Source organism: Callorhinchus milii, unplaced genomic scaffold, assembly GCF_018977255.1.
Source record: "Callorhinchus milii isolate IMCB2004 unplaced genomic scaffold, IMCB_Cmil_1.0 Scaffold4, whole genome shotgun sequence".
NCBI classification, from domain to species: Eukaryota; Metazoa; Chordata; class Chondrichthyes; order Chimaeriformes; family Callorhinchidae; genus Callorhinchus; species Callorhinchus milii.
In genome coordinates, this window is record NW_024704745.1 from 59,255,814 (window position 1) to 59,274,875 (window position 19,062).

The following is a 19,062-nucleotide window of genomic DNA, read 5'->3' on the forward strand; positions in this document are numbered from 1 at the left end:
AATTAAAAGGTTAAGGTTGTTGCAGTGTCTGTTGTGAGGCACGAAGTCTCCAGTCAACCAGTCTTCCCTAAATTTGGCTAGAGTTGTACACACACATATCCATGACTGCTTAAGCATTAGCTTCGCAGTAGCACTGTAACAGTATGCCAGACAGGCAATAAACACTTTTTGAGTCATGAGCTTACATTGTAACACCCTATGGGGTCTAATTTGAGGTATTTCTTAAAGGTCCACTAAATTCCTTGATAAGCCATGGGCACTCTGAAAAGGAATTAGATCATATTAGGACAGAGTTTCTGTGAGTTGGCATGACAGGCTCATTGTTTACTACTAAGAGTCCCCATTTGTGAGTGAGTGTTTGCCCACAAAATACATGGTCACTCCAGTTTACAGTATATCGTGTGGAGTGCTTTGAGACGTCCTACTGAAGTGGAAGCTGCCATATCAAATGTAAAGATTATTATGATAAGGACAAAACCATAAGAAGTTTCAGGTGTCCGAATTGCCAATGGTAGGAAAGTGAATTTCTGCTGCCAACAATTTTGCTGAAGCACAAACATTTTGCTGGATTATCGTCCGCATTTTTAAGAGACATTGGCTGCATTGCGACTAAGAAATGCAGCAGTTTAATACAGCAAAGTAGAACAATGCATTTGTCAAACATTATCAAAACTTATTTTCCTGCCAAATGTAGCTTTACAAGCTATCATGAGTTGCCATAGCAACACAATAATGGAATAGCAAAAGGGTTAGAGGATTGTATTCAAGAAATATCTGTGCTATTGATTTGGGAATCAGCTTCCACTTATAATTTGAATCAAATCAATCAGAAAGTGACTTTGATGGAAATTTTGTGTTAAAATATTTAAGAGGCGGCTATTTCCAACTTGTGCTCATTTAGCTCTTTGAAAAAAAAGGCGAGGTGATTAAATACAGTGCTTTGGTTGAGACCTGACAGATTCCTTCCTAGTCAGAAGGCGCAAGCCAGATTTGAGGCTGTGAGTTTGTCACTCACATCTACCCACTTTGATCAATTGCTTACTGCGTGGTTTCAATGTGGGCACTACATGAAACCAGCTTGTGTCAGGAAAAAGGCTGGCATCGCTCGTACACTAGGAGCACCAAACAATGTGAGGACAGAACAAAATGAAAACTTATAAAAACAAATCTCTTGTGAAACATCACATTTTTTCCTTAGAATGTGAAGCCCATGACAGAATGGGTTTTGCATGGTCTGTAGAAGAAGCACACTTGATAACTTCAAATGACTTTTCTTACCTTGTTCCGTATTCTCTCAGGTCCATTCCCCTTAGCCTATATCAGCTATGTTAGTGATTGAGAGCAATAGTGTCCCCAGGTTGAAGCGATTAAAAATCAATTGGGGTTCATGTCCCTGCTTTCTGGAACGCCATCCTGGAGTCCCTCTGTCCCTTTCCCTCACTTCCCAAGTTCAAGGCCCATCTCAAAACAGAACTCTTTGACGCGATGCTTTCAGTTATATTCCCTCCCCTCCCACCTCTCAGCTTGGGAGCCAGCATTGTCAAGTGCTTTGAGTCATCCTCCCAATATGAAAGGCGCTAGGTAAATGTAAATTGTTTTGTAAAAGTGATGGGTTTCTGGTTTGTCAAAAATCCATCAAATAAATAAAACAACGATCATTATTTAGGCTTGCTCATGAACAAATGGTTACTTAGATCAAGCTATTTGAGGTTTGTTAATGCCTATGGAACACACTGTGAGTTGGAGGGGGTAAAATTGGAAAACCAAGTGTTGTCTTTTTTTTACTAGTCTATTATTTGCCTACAAAATCTAATCACTACACTTTACATTATAATCTTGTAAAGCTCTTTTAGATGTCTTCCCAATGTGAAAGGCACTATATCAAACGGAAGGATTATTATTTATTGTTCCAGATTTGTGTTGGGGTAGATCACAAATACACCACGGTTAAGAGAAATAAATGATCACGTGGCTTTTCTTCAGTGAGCCACTAGACAGGCTTGAAAACAATAAAGACTAATTTAAATTTAAGATGAAACGAAAAAACAACAAGATTACATATGTATAGCACCTTTCACGTCAGGAGGACGTCCCAAGGCGCTGGACAGTGTACAGCATTTCAGACCCAAGCTGGGGTCAGTGGGGGGAGAAGGGAGGGGAGGGGAAGGGGGGTGGCCGATGGCATGGTCAAAGAGGAGGGTCTTGAGGCGGGACTTGAAGGAGGCTAAGGAGGGGTCGAGATGGAGTGATTGGGGGATGGAAGTCCAGCATCTTCTCACAGTTGGAGTCTGAGGAGAGGATGGGCGAGGCATGGGAAGGTGCATGGAGGAAATGGTTTGTGGTGGAAAAGAGAACCCCGGGGTTGTCCTTTGCCTCCAAGATAATCTTGGAGTAGAAGGAGGATTTGGCAGAGGCACGAGCGGTAGGTCTTGGTGTGGTGAAGCCTAATGTGCCAATGGACCATTAGTTTGGATAAATAAATAAAACAAAGGTGATTAAATCTGTCTTTGAAATTAGATTTCTTTTCCATTTAGTGCCTCCATTTTAGAATACCGAAGAATCAATTAAGAAGAGGAAAGCAAACATTTGAATTAAAATATTAGGTTTAGGTTGATGTTTCCATTATTTGCTTTTATCTACCTTCTTCCTAATATTATTGATATTATTCTAGTTTACAATCCCCAAAACTATTCCTAATTCCTAACTAAATTCAGCACTCACTCAATGCTCTCTTTATCTTGTCAACTTAGGTGGGATTTTCTTTCTGACAGTGTAAGTGAATAATGGGAACTGGCAATTAATAATCTTTACATTTAGTATAGCACCTTATCATGTCATCAAGATGTCTCAAAGTACTGCACAGGCTTATTGTAATTTGCAATGACTGTGTTATTTGTAGGCAAAAGCGACAGCTAATTTGTGCGCAGCAGGATCGTTGGCCCAGACACCGGGAGAAACTCTTTTTTTTATATTGTGCTGTGGGATCTTTGATGTCCACCAGAACAGACAGACAAGACCTCAGTTTAATGTTTCATGTGAAGGAAAGGATCTCTGACAATGCACTGCTTTCCTAGCGCTGCACTGGAGTGCCAACCTCTACTATGAGCTTACTACTTAACAATAGCAGTAGAGCTATTGTACTCACAAGGCTTCCTCGATTAGAGGTAGAGAGATGCTTGTTCACAAAGCTCTTAAGGGAGAGAGGTGAAGCTCAAAAGAGCCACTTATTTTTTTGTGTGCCATGCTGCTGCTACTTCCTAAAGTAGGTGGCTGTTTTTAAACCTCACCACAGTAAGAATAGAAAGAACAGAGGAGTGGACCCAAACCACAAGTGGAAGAAAACATTGCTGGTCAATGTTCAAACAATGTTCATAAGGTTCAGTGGACAGATATCTGACCAATCTCACCAATTATGAAGTCAAAAATGCAACATAATTATTGGTAGTGATGATTATCATATCATCAAGTATGATCCAAATCGATCGTTAACCATTGACAAGTTTGGAAGCAAGTATTTCCCTCTGGCCCCTCACCACTCCCTTGTGATTTTGGGACAAAGTCGAGAAGTTTAATCAGAAGCTGGCTGTACGATAAGAGCCAGGACAGTTCATTGCTAATGCTAGCACTAACACCTGAGAATAAGCTCTATTCCCCAATAATTGTCTTACTGAAGAGAAAAAAATAACCAAAGAAAAAGTGAAAGGAAACGAAAGCAAAAGAAAATGGAGCATTCCCGCACGTTTCAGATATGTTTTTTGCAGGGTTGAATCTTGGATCCGATCAAGAATAGCTGACCAGAATAGCAGCAAGAAAAGCAGTTCAGGAAGTTGCAATGTGTTTTATTGCTCTTTACTTCTACCTTCCATTTCTCATTAAAACTAATAAATGTGAAAGGCCATATTTAATCTGTTGATGGCATTGCGTCACCAGTCACCACAATGAACTTTGATAGCCAGTCCCAGCAATGCAGGCTTCTTGTAGCTAACTGGGTTGCCTGGAAACAGCAAAGCCATATTGGAAAGCAAACGACTGAATTATATTCTAGCACCTTCCTCATTAGTGAGAAAGCCAAAAACAATACAAATCATTCAGAAAAATGAGTTCACCAACATGTGCACTCAATCATATATCACACCTCTTTACTCACAGCAACAGAATTCAAAGCCTCAGCACTAACTTCAATTTTAACTGTCAATGTTTATTGCAAACTGGAGGTGATGTTGAATCCTATATATCGGTTCTTGCTGGAGAAAGACTTTGGTTGACAATGCCATCAAAGTTCTACTTTTAGCATTTCAAAGAAAATACCCTTAGGTCCAAAATCTTGACACTAACATTGATATTTCTACCTCTAGTAAAGTAGAAACACTTTATTATTGGTATTCTTTGACGGTAGGTGTGTAATAACAGTCTGTCAGGAATTTGTTTATAATACAGCTGACTACTTATTTTAAAACAAGTACAGTGAAATCACCTCCTGGTTTAAGTATCATTGTGTTTCCATTGCTGAGGTAAATTTTGCCTTTAAGATTGGAAACCAACAGAGGTCTTTGATATTGGTAACCAGTAAAAGTTCTCCTTGGCTTAGCCTCAAGAACATCATCTTAAAATATAAGATTCATCAAACTTATGGAAACTGCTTAAGATCAGTGTTAATTTAGAATCTGTTTCTCCATACTTCTTAAAAAGGTCTGCAGAACAGAAATGTTTATTTGAAATATTTTCCAAAATTCCTCATGATCTTGCAATTTAAGACTTAAAGCTAAGTAAGGACATAAGGATTTCAGGCATCTGGTGTATCAATGCATTACAATACCTAAGCACGAGGTTACCTAAGATTGCCCCGTTGCCAGTGCCCTTGCACAGTTTTCTATGTGATGGAAGCACTAAGTCAAAAGTAGCTTCCCCACAGGATGATGAGATCAAAGAGAGAATTAACCCTGAACATACAGCAGAGGCCTGGCATCAAGTCACCTGGATGTTCTCTTGTGCATTGTATATGTGTGACCGTGACTACTTAAAATAGTTTTGCTTTAAAACAAGTACTATGACTTTTCCTGATCCAGTGCTAAGCAAGAGCAGAAAGGTCTCAGGTTTTAATCCCTGGTGTGTGCTAATTAACTGATCTCAGACAGGACAATGAGGGAAGGGGGTGATTGCAATTAACCTTAATTGATCTGAGGAAAGAAAAACTGAGGATGGTTCCAGCTCCGACTCACTTTTCAGTGAACCTGATAATAGTGTGGAGACTAGACATAATGATTCTTAACTGCCATGTCCATCCGCCAATAAACTATATGCATGCAGAATGGGCACACAGGGGTAATAACCAAAGGGTGGATACCAGCACTCAAGGAACAGCACTAACTATGAATCATAATCTTCAGGAGAGGAACGCAGAAAAACAGGAACAGAACAAGGCCACTCAGCCCATCAAGCCCATTTCACTAGTTTATTTCTATAGTCCTGCAGCTCAATGGTTAGAGCACTCGCCTCGCAAGTGAGATACCTGGGTTCAATTCCCAGCAGGGAGAAACGTTGGCCAAGTTTCCTTACTCCACATGCCTCTGTTCACCTAGCATTAGGTAGGAACCTGGTTGTTTATTGATTGATGGATCGCTTTTACGGTGATAATAATCCTTTTAAAAAAAATTGGTCACACAATCCACGATTGTTTGTGGGACACTGCTGTGTGCAATTGTCTGCCATGTTTCACTTACAAAATATACAGTTAATTCATTTTACAGTATATTCTGTGAATCCCTTTGAGACGTCTCAAAGACGTGATAAGGCGCGATATCAAATGCATGGATTATTATATTAGATCTCAGCAGATTGTTTTATCCTAATGCTCCGTATTTTCTCCATACTCCTTTTTATGACACACTGGCAAGTGGACAAAATAGATGAAGTGGGGAAGGGGAAGAAATTGTTCTAACAAGACTGTGTTGTTAAGATGCTTTCATGTTGTCTCTTTGAAAATGCAGCCATAAATCAAAAGTAGTGGTGGTATATTAAGGGAAATGCTTCCAACTACTTGAATATAAATAATTATTCCTTCTTAAATTGTCTCCTCTAATGCTTTTCATCAAATTGTAGCTATTCATAGTGATGCAGGTTATTTACTGCTTAAACAACTGCTCTTAGAAACCAGAGATGTCCGAAATTGTGGTAATATGAGCATTGCTTTTGAAATGCTTTGTTTAATTGCTAGTCACTGTTGCCCTATTATATGTATTGATTGGCCCTTTTTTTCATTGATTGCCTTTTATGCATAAATAAGAATATTTAAAAGCACTTTAAAATATTTAAAGCACTGTCTTCTGAGCAAGCCATCATTTTGCTTGAGGTAGGAAAAGAGTCACAAGAGGCGTTTGCACATTTCTGCTACAATTGCAGTGTTGATGATTAGAGGATGCATGATACATGATTTATGATGTGATTTACATGAGCATGGTCCCCCTTAAAATCCCTATTTCTCTGATGTATTCTTATCCCCCTTCTCTGCTCGCCCTCTCTCCTCAGTTAACTCAGGTTTGCTGCGTGTCCCTTGCCCTACCCATACCATCATTGGTGACTGAACGTTTCAATTCTATACCCCTATTCTCTGGAACTCCGTCAACTGCTCTCCATCTCCAAGTCCTGCCTTAAATTCTACCTGTCTGATTCGCCAATGGTCATCTCTTCCTCCCTCTCTCCTACCCCCACTTAGCATCCATCCCTACCACTGCACAGCTTTCTGAAACATTATTCTACACAAAGGACATTATATAAAGGCAGAGGATATGAAATTGGACTTGGGTATGAGCATATTCAGGATGTCACTGCAGAGGCCAGCAATGAGAGCTTTGGAGAAATCTACTCTTGTGTTGACACGGTGAAAACATTTTAAGATTTTTTTGGGGAAAAACAATGTCAGTAGGACATAGTAAAATATTGTGGCTTTCCAGAATTAGTTAAGCAGCATGTGTCTCTCCAAGGAGAATGCACATAATAAATTACATGATAAATTTACTGAGTACCTCTTTCAAGATACAATGTGACATGTGATAAGTAACACATCACATACCACATTTCACACCCTAAATGAAAAATCTAAAAAGTGAAAGTATAATCTCAGTAGAATGTGATGAACAGGCTGCCAGAAATGATCTTATTTTACGTTCACTTTCCTCAGTCTGCCCTCTACTGTCCTTCTATGAAGAAACACAGCATAAATCTTCCTGGGTAAACAGATTGCTAAAGGCATATTGTGTAAATTAAAGAATAGTTGGTTGTATTCAAATATTGTGCAGATTTTCATTGAATCTCTGATTGCATTGGAACACAGTGCAAACCAGCCAACTTGGATTACCTGCAGGATTTGGATGTTCATACACTGGTGGCAGGGATTCTTCCCTCTTGGCTCATGTTAACCCTACAAGACAAAGCCCTAATGGATAGAGTGGTCCTCGTTTGACAAGCAGGAGAATGCTTGTCAGTGCAAGCATGTGATTTTAGCTGGTTTAACTCGGGCAGGATCCCTACACACACTCTGGGCTCCCCAAACCTTGGCTTTTGACAGCCCGAGCTGAATACTCTCCACAATTTTTTAAAAAAATAATAATAACTTGGTCAATCAATCCATGATTGTTTGTGGGATACTGCTGTGCGCAATTGGCTGCCACAATTCACCCACAAATATACAATCAATTCACTTCACAGTATATTCTGTGAAGCACTTTCAAGCATCTCGAAGATGTGATGAAGCAACTGTATCAAATACAAGGATTATTATTATAATAAGTTAAGCAGAGGACACACTCTCCATGGAGCATGTGTCCCTCCAGGGAGAGTGCCCATTCAGAGAAATTTGTGTACATATGTGGAACCCTCAGTCGTGTTTGAGTAATCTTAAACATGCTGATGGGTTTCCACGTGTCAGACACCTGGCAAATACAAAAAATACAAAATGAAACCAGTGGAAAACCCAATGTAAGTCGGTTAATAGATTAGCTTTTTTTGCCCTCATTAGTAATTTTGTGATTTCAGTTTCAAATTGGGGGAAGGGGGAAGCTAATACATGGCCTGAATTGTACATGTTATATAACCAAAAGTCATTCACTTATGGGATGACAATAGTGGCCTTGATCACTGGAAATCACAGCTTTCCCACTTATGTTACAGAGTGCTGTTGTCCATTAACCAGCCCCGGTTGATGCAGTCCTATCAAATCTTCTTTTCTGAAAAAAATCTCTATATCTCTCCTTGTAAAGAAAAATCAATCTCTTCAGATCAGCTCATTTCAGCGAGCTTTCAATTTACAAATTGAATTCTTAAAAGAAAGGCTTTACTCATTTTGTCCACATACCTGTCTGTACCCAAGCCATCTCTTTGAGCCAACAGCAGGTCCTCAGAACTAGTTCCAGTGCATTGTGTCCGCAATTGAATTGTGTTTCTAATGGGTAAATTGCATGTTTAGATTTAGTGGTGTATATTTGTATCCAGTTTTCTCTTGTGTTTTATTTGGTCGATGTTGATTTGTTTCAGAAGCACATCATATATGTCTGTCCTTAACAAAAAAATCACACTTCTCCAAATTTGGACATGTGTGAGGATATTAAGCGCTCCAAGATTCTGCCCCACGTGAAGGGTGCTGTATAAATGCAAGTTGTTGTATCTTATCAATGTTATACTTCTAAACATTTTGTTTGGCTTACATAATCCAGGGTTTATCATGTTACTGATACTCCTTTTAAAGTCTGTCCAGTTCACTTCAAAATATCATAGGCTGTGTCAATGTTGAATAGAACAGCCAGCTCCTTGCGGTATTAATAGTCAAATATTGTTCTGATGCATCCCCACCTTTTAGTAGCAGATATGCATGTCAGAGATTTATTTCATCGGTAAACATCTCTGCCAAAGCTGTAATTATGTCAATTCAAGGCAAACAGTGTTGAACCACTCAAAGCAGCTGGGACCATGTATCCCAAAATACATGGCAACCACCCTCATTATAATGCGGTGTTCGTGTGCATAAATTTGGATATCTTTTATGACTAGTCTGTGAAAAAAATCACCACCAGCGGGGCGATTTCAGTTTGTCAGTTTGTCACTGACGTCACTTCTGACTGTCAGAGTGGTCTGGTCAACTTTATACGCAGGAAATTAACCAGTCCGTCCCAAAGCCAGAGTATACCTTAACTCCACAAACTGTGGAATCACAAGAGACCCATGTTATAGAAGAGCTTATGCTCTAGCAAGCTACCTTACAATGGGGTCACCCTATTTTGCATCAGGCCTGCTACTGTGGAGCATTCCGAGACATGATATTGTGAGAAAGGTGCAATATAAATGTAAGTTGTTGTTGTATTACATATTCAGATAGCACTAAAACATATTTAGCTCTTCCTCCCCACATAGCATTACTGTGCTCAGAAGGTAGGATGCCACAGACCTGCTCAATGATTTCTTCTCCCAGTGGATATACTAGATTGATATTGCTGGAGAAATTTGTCGTCCCAGATCTCTGCTAACCTGCGGCAAACACCAGTTAGCTTCTTGATGTTAGTAAAGAGCTAACATGTATTAAAGTGTACTAAGTGTACTTTAATAAAAAATATTTTAAAATGCTTAACGTCTTCTCAATGGAGTAAAACTTTTATCAATTCTTTTCAAAAAACAAGTTTAAAAGTTTCTCTGAATTGGCTGCAGCATAAACCTGATTTATTGACATAATTTCAGTGATGATTGGATGCAAAAACAGCATTGAAACTCTATCCATGCAATATAAATAGGGCATTAAAAGCACGAGAGGGAGAGAGAGAGAAAGAGAGAAGCCTAGGGTGATTCTCCATCTGTTGGTGTCCCAATGCTGCTAATAAATTTACTGCTGGCAAAACCGCCAGTAAATTCACGGAAGCCTTCCCTGGGGAGCATCCTGCTCCATTGAGACTTACTCATGTCTGGAGCTGCCTGAGACTGTTGTGGAGTAATATCAGTGAGAGAAAATAAACATAAAAATGTTTTTGACGCTGCTGAACAGATGAAATCAGTGGAATCTTATTTCAATTTTATTCGATTTTTATTGTAAAATATAGCCTCTGACTCGCTGTCGCACAGGCTGTCTTGTTTTGGGAGAATCTTAAAAAAAAGGCACAGTTCCCCACAATGATCTGCATTTCATTCAGTGGAGAGGTGATCCATTGTTTACTATTGCTTTCCGTTAGTAACTGGCATTCGTTTTCATTTTTGAAGAACTTATTTTTCATATTAAGCAATCATTGCATTCTACAAACTAAGCTTTCCACCTCAACCAAACCCCACCCCACTATCATCCAAACGCTGCAGTTAAGGAAACAAATGCATGTTTACAGAAGATCCATGAAGCTGTTCATGAATATTTTAGTATAAAACAGATGCCTGCATCCTCTTTCATATTTTCAAGAAAATTAAGCATTTTACGACTTTATCTATCGTTAGCCTTGGCTTCAAGGTGCAGTGCTGGTCAGTAAAGGGTTAAGCACCAAAGGCTTCCTGCTCCCACTTGGGGTTAAACTCCATCAACATTTGGAATGAGCACTTATTAAGATATATTGCCAAAGCAGTTTGCAATTACCAGCTTCTCCCATTTTTTAATGATTTAAATTCCTACAGGATTGAATTAACATGGAGCCAAAAGAATTTGGCAACCTCATGTTTTCGATTTCCAAATTGCTGACACAAATTCAGTAAAATGATAAGTTCTAAAATTTAGATTTTCTTATAAAGTATTAATCAAAAGGCATTTCTATGCCAAAACAATTGGCTGCAAATAAAATCTTTGGTATGCTGGTGATGAGGATTGTTCTCAGGCAAGCATGTCTCAGTATCACAGGAGTTAATGAATAACAGTTTTGATAATAATAAAGTTTGCATTTAATATAGAACCTCATCACATAGTTGAAACATCTTTAAGTGCTTCACAGGAACAGGGAAGTGTAGTAACTGTATATTTGTAGGCAAACAAAGCCGCCAATTGGCACCCAGTTTGGTCCCACAAATGGCCATGAAGAGAATGACCAATTTTATCTGGGGGATTGATTGTTGGCCAGGACATTGGGAAGAATTCCTTTCCCCTTTTGAATAATGCCATGGGATATTTAATTTGCACCTGAACAGGCCGATGGAATCTCTGTATGATGTCTCATCTGAAGGACAGCACCTCCAACAATGCCGTCCTTCCCCAACACTGCATTGTTGTATCAGCTTGGACTTTGAGGTTCAAAGTCCTGATCCGGGCCTACCTTCTGACTCAGAGGCAAGAGTGCTGCCAACTGAGCCAGGCTGACACCTTTATCTTTATAAAGCAGTTTGGTTGTCTTTCTTCATTTCTTTTCAAGAGCTTTGCTTAATTATTAGTCAAACATGAGAAAGTGTTGTCATTCCACATCTTGCACATAGGTTTTTTTAAAGCAAGCAGAAGTCATAAATCATTCAAGTTAATTGCAATTCATTGCCCTCCACACCCTAATACCACAAACGAATACCATGGAGAGAGAACAACGCAATATCACAATCCAGCTCTTTAGACAATATAAGCCAGAAAAGCAAAGCTCAAACTTTATCTTTTTAACAAAACAATGTTTACAGATGATCATTAACATATAGAACCCTCAGAAAGGGAAATACATTGTAATTTTAAAAAATTTAAAGTATATTAAGAGAAATGCGGTGGAACAGTAACAGTTATTTGCTGGAAGCTACTCTCTCTCTTTGTAGCAACTGAAAAAAATGGCTCATGTACCACATGGAGTCCACATGACGGGCACTGTAATCTAATACTTTATTTTCATCAGTGAAAGGAAAGTTAGATATTTTCCCCCTTGTAGCAGATTTCTCACCACCAAAGAACATTTCTGTTCTATCCACCCTGGGAATATGAAGGCATTTTTGCCCAAACTAAGCTCATGGATCCATGACTGGTAGAATTGTATTATAGTGATTTATTTTTTCAGCAATAATGACTTTTCGTATTTTCCATGGAATGGAACCCGGAAAACCAGATGTGAGAAATTCCACGTATTCAATTTCATAAAGCTGATCCATGTAGAAGTCTTCTTAATTGACTTTGTCAATCAGTTACAATGGCATAAAGTGCTTTATAAGACATAGAGGTAGAAATTCTATGTGGGTCAAAATTTAATCCGTTTTCAGAGTAATCCAGAATTTGGCCAAATCTGAAATACAGCCTTAATTTTCACAATGTATCTGTAGATTCCTATTACACATTCATACTCCCCAATTGTACCAGCTGAGGACATGAGATTAGTAGTATGAAGACTATATGAAAGTGTGTGCAGTTAAGCAGTCTGCTGCTTTACATATAGACCTTTAGGAAAGATCTATTTTTTAAAAAATGGAGCAAATTATGCCATAGCTGAAATATCAGCAGCTGATGTTAAACACCAGTTATTTACAATCTTCTCTATCTGGACCCTTTGGGACTAAAATAGTATCCATAACTGAAATGTCAGTATACATAATGCAAAATTGATAAAGTAATTTTAAAAGTATTTATTTCTGCAAAACAAAAAGCGTTTAAAAACCGTAGCTGTCGAAATTTAAAAAAGGAACACTATAGCAAGCATTAAAGTACTGTAATATACATTACTGTGAAAACAGCAAATAGTCTAGGCTGACACTCTAATACAGTATTGGGACTGTCGCAGAATTGCTCTCTTTTGGATAAAATGTTAAACCAAGGTTCCGTCTGTCTATTCAGGTAGATGTTAAAGTTCTCATGGTACTATTTGAAAAGAGACCGGTGTTTTTCCTTGTGTCCTGGCCAACAATCCTCCAAATAAAATTGATTATTCACTTTATGGCTATTTGTAGGACTCTGCAATATACAAATTAGCTGCCTCATTAGTTTACAAATTACATAGTCGCTACACTTTACAGTATATCTTGTGAAGCACTTTGAAAAGTCCTCCTGACATGAATGCGCTATATCAAATCCAAGGATTGTTATATTATTGAGTTGGTGATATCTCATTCTAATAGTTTAAAATTGTGGGTGTTACAATAAAATGACTAGAACTTTGATATTGCACTGTAATTGTATAGCTTCGCTTTGCAGAATGTTTCAGTTAATTATAGCCTGACTTCATTTGTAACAGATAAAATACCATAAGGATTTTGCCCACAAACAAACAAATAGTGTATGTGTGGGTATTTCCCTTGCACCTCATTAAATTCATTACTTTATCAAAGGTTAGTTCACGTGGCTTTAAATAGGCTGCTAATATGCTTATATTGTACTTGTGAAACTCGGTTTATATAGAACACAGTGGGGTCAGCCTAGGGGTAGGGCAGACTGACAGAGTTGCAAGGCAAGTCACTGGAAAGTCTTGAGACAGAAATCACTGAGGATCTGAAGTGACAGTTCTACAATAAATTCAGCGTGTGTTGTTTTTCAGCCCTGCAGTGCAGACCTGCTTCTTCCCTTGGTGATCTGCTGTACAAAAACTTAGTGTTAAATATTCATTGATTAAACAGCAACAACTTGGATTTATATAGCGCACTCCACGCCAGACGGCGTCTCAGAGCGCTTCACAGTGACGGATCCCGGGGCCGAACCAGGGGGAGGCGGAAGAAGGTGACCAAAGGCGCGGTCGAAAAGAAAGGTTTTCAGCTGAGACCTGAAAATAGGAAGAGAGGGGACGAGGCGAAGGGAGTGAGGAAGGGAGTTCTAGAGCCAAACAGCAATGGATCCAGCGTGGAGGGCGCTATATAAATCCAAGTTGTTGTTGTTTATTCAGTGAATATTTAACACTAAGTTTTTGGACAGCAGATCACCAAAGGCAGAAGCAGGTCTGCACTGCAGGGCTGAAAAACAACACACACTGACTTTATTGTAGAACTGTCACTTCAAATCCTCAGTGAATAAAAATTGGGGAAGGAAAAAAAGCACGTGGTTATTGGTTATAATGAATCAAACAATATTATTTCTTACAAAATACATAGTTGTTTTGTGCAAGAAGGTCTTGACCTTGATTGTAAATTTCAAATTTTCTTTATCGACTGAGGACAGCACTTAAAATTTGCCCAACAAGTGCTATTTTCCCAATGTGTCCCAACCTGTCCTCTACAGCATTGCAAATCAATACCAGAGCTGATTGGGAAAGGAAAGTTCAAGGGAACTAATGAGATACTATCCCAACAACTGGATTGGGATGAGTAGCAATAACATCTGTCCTCACATCAGTAAGAAGATAATAATAATAATCCTTGCATTTGATATAGTGCTTTGTCACGTCTTCTCAAAGACTTTCACAGAATACACCGTAAAGTGAATTGACTGTGTATTTTGTGGGTGAAACGCAACAGCCAATTGTGCATAGCAGTGTCCCACAAACTGTCATGGATTGAGTGACCAATTTATTATTTTTTTTTGAAGGGATTATTACCCCTGGAAAAGCGAGTCGCCAATTGACTAACGTCTCGGTTCCTACTTACAGCTAAGTAAACAGAGGCATGTGGAGTAAGGAAACTTGCCCAACGTTTCGCCCGGGCTAAATATAAAATACCTCACCATTATACCTTACTTATCTTGTAAACAGAAGGCAACCCTTTTACAATTTCATCCACAAAATACACACTATTTCACCATTTTACCTACAAAGCATTTAGTGACATCTCAAAACATATAAGGTGCTATATAAAATGCAAGGATTATTATTATCATTATAACGGAATATCCCCCTCCTCTAATTTGTTCTGGCTTCAATTAATGAGGCCTATGCAGTTCAGTAACCCCTTATTTTTACTGCCATTATTATAACAAATCCAGGGTCCTCTACTTTGTTCAACGTCGAACTCTCTCCTTATAAAGTGCTCCAAGAAGTCACCCTATGTGAAGAGTGTTATATAAATGCAAGTTATTGCTGTTGCTAGATTATGAAGTCTTCAGCAGTATCATATAGATCATATGCAATTATATTGCTCATGAATTATGTCATAAATAAGCTGTGATGGGACATTTAAAACATCAATTGAAAAATAGACCAGTCGGTGTCAATTAACTAGTCCACTGGTGTGACCTCTTCCCCACCCTAGATTCTATTGTAATGATTGAGCCCCAAATCAACCTTGTTAATTTATAGACCATGGAATGGGATTGCTGGTCAGTGCAAAATTGATTTAACTCTGGCTTGTATTGGTGCAGTAAATGGGCAGCATTCTACAGGCTGGCAGTCTAAAGCATAGCTTTGGGCCTAATGATTGTGATGAATTTGGGCGGGGGGACTGTGGGGAGAAGGAAAAGGAGTCGCAATCGCAGATGAGTCGATAATGTAATACATCAACTGGTCACTTTTTGCAACAGTGTTTTAATTAGCACATCACTGGTCTTGATTTTCACTCCGGTATGTTTATTCATGATGCTTTGCTTTTGAGATGTGCTTTCGAGTCCTGTAGCTCATTGGTTAAAGCACTCGCTTTGCAAGTGAGAGACCTGAGTTCAATTCCAGGCAGGGCGAAACCTTGGGCAAGTTTCCTTACTCCACAAGCCTAATAATAATCCCTCCAAAACAAAAAACAATAATAAATTGGTCATTTTCAATCTATGACTGTTTGTGGGACATTGCTGTGCGCAATTGGCTGCCGTGTTCGCCCACAAATATACAGTCAATTCACTTTACAGTATATTCTGTGAAGCGCTTTGGGACGTCTAGAAGACGTGACAAGCATTATATCAAATGCAAGGATTATTATAATTGTACTATCACTTCTGTTCTGAAAAGGCCTAATAGGCTATCAAAGTGGAGAAGAAAAAATAATAGCTTATGTATTTGGACCGTCTCCCACTCCAGTAGAATAATTTTGAAACTAGATGATTTGGATGAACTCCAATTTTTTTTAAAAAAAACATTGTGCCATCCTAGCCTTTCCTACCCAGTTTGAGCTCTGACTGTTTTGCTCAGTGAAATCAATCGTATCTTGCTACACTATGCAGAGGTGTAGTTAATGCATAAATGTCCTGAATCCATCTGAAGCTCACGAGAATTTGCCCACACAGTCAATTAGAAAGAGCTCAACCTTGAAAGGTAATCCACTTGTTCGCTTGCCTATATCCTTATCTGCGATAGTGTACTTCGTATGGTTGCTTAAAGATGGCATTGTTTAATTGATTAGAGAGGTTGAAAAGGTGTGTAATTGTGATGTAACAAAATTGTATGAACCGTTACCAATTCGAGTACAGATCATTTTAGTATGCTCTTGTTGAAGGGTTTATATATATATATAGACATCTCTGTGGAGACTACAATGTTGGAAGCTGAGGCAGATCTGGGTCAGTAACACAGATGTGTATATGGCCTTCCATTAGGCCTGTGCCAAATCCAACTGCTAAAATCAAAATTCTAAAACTCTCGCAGTGAGACAGATTAATAATGCAGATTTTTGTGAGGCAGCAATTGAATTCATCCTGAAATGTCTTGCCAGAAGCAGGCAGAATGATAACTCTGGGAGTGGGTAGATCGGGAATGATTAAAGTTTTGCCCTAGTTTTACCTTAAATTACTTTTTCGTAGTCCGGTGGCGTTTGCAGGCCTCCTGGAAAATGCATTGTATTGAGTCTGAGGCATCCACAGTGAAAACGCAATTATGGAGGCCCCTGTAGTAGGGCCAAGGCAGATCAGAAGCATCTCGGGAAACAGACTTGACATTGATCTAAATGCAGTGCCATGCCACTTTAAACTGTTGGCACACTCACAGTCAGATTCTTCCATACCTACTTCCTGCATTCTTCACTCACTGATGCTTATCCTTCCATCTCAACCGCTGTACCCTGACTACACCCCTGCTGTCTCTTCTCACTGTCTTCTTTGAAGACTTGAATAGCTTGTAAATATTCACATGTGCAGTGTATTTTTACAAATCAAGATACATCAATGGAGGTGGGCAGCAGGATAATAAACAAGGAGGCTCCATTCAATCCACCCTGATGGATTCAAATGCTGAGCCTGGATTATGGCAGTATGTTTAGGAGTCTGGGACCCAGATCTGTGGTAATTCCTACTTGACAGCTTCTCCGCGACTGCTGTCTCCTGCCACTCTGTGTGAGTGACAGGCACAGCACTTTCTACAGAGCAGATTTCCCATGACAGATATTTGCCTGAAACCTGAACACGTGGGGAATTGAATTCAGGCATCAGATCCGAACACCATGTGGAATGTTTAGGTTCAGATTTCTCAGTAGAGCAATCTATTATACAAGGTCTTTCTGTCTCTTTATCTTTAAATCCCACTTATGACTTGCCCTTTCATAATAATAATAATAATCCTTGCATTTGTTATAGTGCTTTTCACATCTTCTAGACGTCTCAAAGCGCTTCACAGAATATGCTGGAAAAGTGAATTGACTGTATATTTGTGGGTGAACTTTCTACTGCACCTATGGTCACCTCCCTTCCTTCAGCATCCATTCCTTTACAGTGCTCCAAGATGTTATCCTGGGTGAAGGGCGCTACATAAATGCAAGTTGTTGTTCTTAGTTGTCTCAATTAGGGTTGGAGAGCTGTGCTGTGTTTGTCTAACGACATTGGGAAAGAAATCAGGTTAAATCTAAAATATACCAACAGTGGATTCCGAAATGACCAGAACTAAACACAACCTGTTATATGTACCTATTGGTACTTTTAACCTTAAGTTACTGACACATGTTTAAATCTAGAGTGAATCCATCACAGATTGAACTCTGGAGGATTCTTACTCTCCTAACAGAATGCATAGTGGTGAAGGATTTTCCTCTTTATTGCCTTGGAGAAGGAAAAAGCAGGAATATTAATATTTTATTAAAGATATTTCCCCACAATACAATACAAATTTATACAATTGGAAGATGCCATGTTACTACCATAATGGTAAAGCTTTAATAAATACATCAGCTTTGGTATAGACACCATCATCATGGAAACAGCACAACAATGGATCACCATGTACAAAGTCTTTCAGATGAGATGTTCAACTGAAGTCCCTCCTACCTGTTCAGTTGGATGTTAAAGATCCTATGACACTATTTAAAGGAGATTGTTTGCTTCAGTGTCCAGGCAAACAATCCTCCAAATGAATAGTTCATTCACCTCATGGCTGTTTCTTTAAAGTATAAATAATCTACAAAATGAGTCATTGGCAATCGAGTTATTTGTGAAATGCTTTAAGACGTTTTGACATGAGAAGGCACAATAATACAACTTATTTTCTTAATTTCTACAATACGTAAAACAAAATCTATAGATTGCCAATCATCAGGGACCTGAGCACCCCACAAATATCAGGCTCCACTGTTGTTTAATGCAGGACAGAATGAGGCCTAAAATTTTAGAATTATTTTTCACCTGTCCTCGCCTCCTCTCCTTAAGGTATTTGACTCATTTTTTCCCTTACAATATGATGTAATTCCACAGACATCAGCCTTTTTTTTTCCAGCTTCACTGACTTAGGATTTGCAAGTAACTCTGCTGAGAATTTCTCTGCAAATTCCAGAAACTGGACTTGCATTTAACACATGATAAGAAGGACAAAATATAATACTAATCCTTGCATTTGATATAATGCCTTATATCATTCAGTCTCTTCAATAATTTTTATTTCACTATTTTCAGTCCTTTTCTATTCTTTGTTTAATTATTAGGTTTTGCTTTGATCAGTTCTTTCTTATTCCTATGGGCTGAGCCACTCCGTACTTTCCTTTGGCAGCTGTTTTGGTACAACGTTTTTCCTTCAGAGAATAATGGATAAATGATACCCTGGTAGATTTGCAGTTCCTGTGCAGAGCTCACCTCATGACCTCCTTCTGATTTAAGTAATGGGACTGGTGACGTGCTTCACAGAGGAACAGTGACTCTCGCTTACTGTTCTAAGCAGAAACTAAATCTCATGGCTGACCAGCCCCACTTAGACAGGACACAAACAGACTATTCGGCCAACTTGTCCATGCTGGTGCTTACATTCCACATGAGTCAAACATGAGCCCTGGTTTCAGTGTCCACTCTATACCAGTGACGCAAGCTCTCCACCATTGAGACACTACTAAGTGCTC